Source organism: Dendroctonus ponderosae, unplaced genomic scaffold (assembly GCF_020466585.1).
Source record: "Dendroctonus ponderosae isolate FM_Combo_2020 unplaced genomic scaffold, Dpon_F_20191213v2 Dpon_F_20191213_3, whole genome shotgun sequence".
NCBI classification, from domain to species: domain Eukaryota; kingdom Metazoa; phylum Arthropoda; class Insecta; order Coleoptera; family Curculionidae; genus Dendroctonus; species Dendroctonus ponderosae.
The window spans coordinates 13,799,368-13,803,927 of NW_026018508.1; the positions used below are offsets into that span (position 1 = coordinate 13,799,368).

Here is a 4,560-nt window from a genome sequence, read left to right on the forward strand (position 1 = left end):
TTGCTTCTTTAGTTAACACAAGCTCATCAAATAGACGATTACGTTCCACCACCACCGCTATTCGTTCTTAATTAGCGAAATTGAGTTAACGTGTGGAACGTCCCCAGTAAAAAAAGTGGCAGTCAAATTCTCAATATCTCTAATTGCAATCCATCAGCGTGAAATTTGCCGAAGGCAACTTTTTCATTTTTTCTGGTTGCCGCAGGCAAAATCGCGTGAAAAAGTAGAAGCATGGGATGAAATATCCCCGATGTTCGACAACACGTGTCGGGAACAGGGACAAAGTGCCACGGCACCTGCTGCTATCTCTTAACACTCTACGCATCCCGAATTTTCATGGGGGAAACACAGGAACGAACACATATTTTATTTAAACGTTCTTACCGCCGATATTGATAAAACCCCCACAGGTATGAAAATAATGGCCACATTTAACATATTTGGCATCACATTAATAGCAAACAATTCGGGAGTTTTGCAGTAAAATTTGCTAATTTATTATTTAGCTTAGAAATTGAGTGCATGATCAAGCTTTGGGATATGAAAATGTTTGAGTTCCTCAGAGTATTGAGGTAAAGACCAAAGCTTCTTGCTCATAAATCAAGTCGAAGAACATACAACAAGATTAGTTGGTTTTTGTTAAATAATAACGGKTTCTAACAAAACAAAMTAAGGTTTTTTWAACATGCAATGAACCAGTTTGCGCTTATGAAACACAAGAAYTAGAACTAGAAAAGTAGTCGAGAAATTCCTGTAATGAAAATCGACGCTTTCGCCAACCATTCGTCAACAGCGACAATCAAAGGAAAAGGAAATATCCGAGCACTTTGGTAAACTACCAAAATAAGGACAATTTATTGAAATAAACAGCATTTTTGCGAAAGAAAATACTCGACGCCAAGACACGGGACCAATAAAAACAAACCAATTCCGGTTCAAAGCGAAAGAAAACTTTTAAAATTCGAAAGGGGAGAGCTGGCAAAGTAACGAAAGACTTTGTTTTTCTCGCCCAAAACCTTAAAATAGCTTCAAAGACGCTTAACCGGATAACTGAAAAGAGTTTTCGTATTGGAAAATCCAGCGATCAGTACATCAATCTTCTTGGGTAATAGCAGTGTTTTCATTACATCAGATCAATAGGGTGTGACCTTTTCAGAATCATGTTTGAAATAATTTCCAATTCTCGAACTATCAATTCAAAATCAACTAACTCTAGCAGATTTGATGGGTTCTATACCAGCCTACTCAAAATTGGAGTTGACTAAAAATTTCCGAATTTGTGTGAAAACACATAATAATATGCACTTAACAAAGTTGTTGATTTGAGGCCTTCCTTGTTCTCTGCTCACAAGTTTTTATTTACATCACGATTGCCTCAGTTTGTGAAAACTGAAGAGGCCTTATCTTAACGAACCGATTTCGCCCGGAACTCAAATAAAAGAATGTCTGATTAGGGTTTATTAGAACTCCTAGTTAAGCTTGTTCCTTTAAGTACGCCCGTTCAGTTGTTTTCGGTGTTATTCAATTATGCCTTTGGTTACTGTCTTCTTATCTATATATAGAACTCCCTCAGCCTCTAGAAAAGGCACACTTCCAATCAGCCTGCCGGACAATTCGCCACAATATTGAATTCAAACAAAAATTCAGAAATTGATCAAATTACTTAAAACATTAGATATGTTTGGACTTTAAATAATAGGCGATTGCGTGTGAGAAACCTGCCAGTAAATGATCAAAATCGGCTTTGAATAAACGTGCAAAAAAAGAGCCAAAACAAAGCCAGCAATACTGAATGTCTATTGCAATCAGCCAATCATAAATAACGCTAAAGCTAACCGCTGTCCAGAAAATGGGAATTAATATTTCACGTTTGGCACATTGGCGAATAAAATTTGAAATGGCATCAGTTTAATTCCTGAACATACACGAACGAGCAAATGCCATGAAGTTCTGTGTTTTACATAATTTAGAGTTAGTCAAACGCTAATCAGGATTTAATGATGCGTTATTAACGCAGCATCATCCAAATCCCATATTGTTCGTTAGCCATCGACATTACGGTGCATTCAGTTCGTGCCAGTTAGTTTCTGAGTTTTTTGTTATGCAGGATCAATCGCATACGCACATGTTGTAATTATAGGAAAATGAAATTTTTTGTGTGTCAAGTGGAGTGTTTGCTGTTGTCCGAAATCGGAAATCCTGAATTGTTTCTATTGTTCATGATCACATTAATTTTCTGACTAGTTGCCAATAAATTAATCTACGCTCTATTACACTGGATAAGCTTGCTGATGATTTGTCGAGAGATTAACTGTATCTTCCCTCTAATTTAGCCATATAAATTGCTAGTTGAATTTAACGCAGTGATGTGATGTGTGCAGTCGAATTTAAGCATTTTATATTGTAAKCAACCTGGGAAAACSGAGCAACCACGGCGAGAGCGGCAACACTGGTAGGCGGGGCACACCCAGGAGGGGGTGGCAACATMGGGACTACTTCACGGCTGACAGGAGACGGCGCGGCGGTACTTCCGGGCAACAACACAGAACATCCGTGGGGTTGCCAGGGGAGATGGATTATTATTGATTTGATAATGACGGTGCAAGGCGTTCATTAAAATTATTGAATTTTTCATCGATCGTATTCTTCCTTAAATTTAACCATAACAATATTGAAAAGAAACTTTATTATTCGTCAGCATTTCTTCATCACTCTTCGTCCTAAAAAACATGACATACTGCATGAAATGAAGTTAATTGACGCAAAAATTCAATAATGTACAAAAACATTAACACCTTGCACTTTAACCGACAAGTTTCATCAGCCGTGATACGTTGTGACAATCAACTTTTTTGGGTCATGGCTAAATTAAACAGTAGAAGTTGTCAATTTTAAAGCTGGAGCTTCTAAACTGTAAGTACCGTCTTTTGATCAAACAGCGCAAATTTATAAAGTCCATCTATTCCCATCGTCCACTTTATTTCTCAAGAGTAACTATTGTCTTGCGAAATTAAAACCACTGGTAGGAACAGTTTGCAAAGGTAAACGCACCCTAAGACACAGTTCAATTTCTCATTTATATAAATGATCTGGCGATACTTTTTCTCCAACAAATCTACGCCACTATTATACGCAGACTATGCATCATCAATTAACAGGCAAAAAGCTCGCACTTTTTCCAGGAGAAAGCGCGACAGAGGTGGAATGTCTAAACATTTCTGTCTTATCCGTGTATCTCAGGAAGTTAAAATAATTTTTCGGCTTTAACCCAATTACTTGTTATTAATGTTCAAAGTGCAGTGAGGACTGTTCACATTACAACAATTATGAATAAAAAAGACAATATTTATAAAAAATAATCTGTTATTCTTGTTTGTGCTGATTTGTCTTGGTTGCGTCCTCACGCTTCGCTTTTGTATTACTTTCATTTTATGAGTGAGGATTGAACTGCTGAAGAAACACTTGATATGTTTACTTTTAATTTGCAAATGCGACGGCAATTTTTCTTCGCCACCCCACTCAAAACACTAATTTAGAACAAACAAGGTAGACAAATACAACAAGTTTAAAGGACAATAAATTTGTAAAACATTCTGCAAATTAATCTCCTCAACCTGTAGTGTTATTTTCATAATATTTATTCAATCTATATACTTTCCAATGCTGGAATATTCAATTTCAACAATCATCAAGCAGGTTTTTTTTGCCAAACTTTCCGACTAAAGACTTTGATATTAAGAAAAACCCTACAAATAGTCCAAAGTATTCATACCCAGTCCCATCTTAATATCGGAGTAATTCCAGGCAAAATCGAATGCTATTTGGCTTTAATTCAAAGAACAAAACCGAACTGAAAGTTTAGAGCAGATGTGCTGGGTGCGCACAAAAGTTTTAGTTCGCCGCCGGATCTATAAAGATTCTCGCCGATGAAAACTTCATTTTAAATTCCAATCTATTTGGGAAAACTTCTGATAGCCTTTTGTCTATAAGAAATAAAGGAGTTTCTTTCCTTTTGCTCGCTCCTCAGGCGTTCGGGTGCAAAACTGAGAGCCACGCAAATTTGCCGCCTTCATAGTTCCACTGGGCCGGTTTGCTTTCCCGTCCAGGACAGGACAGAATACGACTTTCCACTTGCACAAAACACTGCGACTAGCAAAAGCTTATTAATTAGCTAAATATTTTGCAAATTAACGAGAGTTTGCGATGTTATTTCTTAATGAACATCAATGCTTTTTAAGCTTATTTGCTGAAATACTGTACAAGTGCCTACTTTAGTGAGTCAATATTGAGTCAGCTCGACTAACTAGCAGTTAAATGAAAATTGTTTAAAAAAATAATGCTTAATTAATTAGGTGAAGTCGTGGATTCAAGAAATAATTGGGAATCGGCATTAAATAATGTCTCATTATTACATTAACATTTATAATGAAGGTTTGTTGTATTTATAAATAGGCAAAATCCCGGTAAGTCCATCTCTGAGCTGTTCTCACCTGTGCAATAAGCACTGATCGTGTCTTTTGTCGAATGCAGTTTTCTTATCACCTTCAGTTGTACTTCGTT

General features: G+C 36.7%; 1 protein-coding gene and 1 long non-coding RNA gene across 2 annotated transcripts in view; one reads left to right on the plus strand and one right to left on the minus strand.

Annotated features, from left to right (window-relative positions):
• LOC109537283 (E3 ubiquitin-protein ligase MIB1) overlaps window positions 1-4,560 on the minus strand; it is a 338,077-nt gene that overhangs the window by 34,348 nt on the left and 299,169 nt on the right. The window lies entirely within an intron of this gene.
• The window catches only part of LOC125503958, a 7,294-nt gene continuing 5,044 nt past the window's right edge, over window positions 2,311-4,560 (plus strand). Inside the window, exon 1 of the long non-coding RNA XR_007281191.1 lies at window positions 2,311-2,913. This is a non-coding gene — a long non-coding RNA (uncharacterized LOC125503958). The remainder of the gene's footprint in view (window positions 2,914-4,560) is intronic.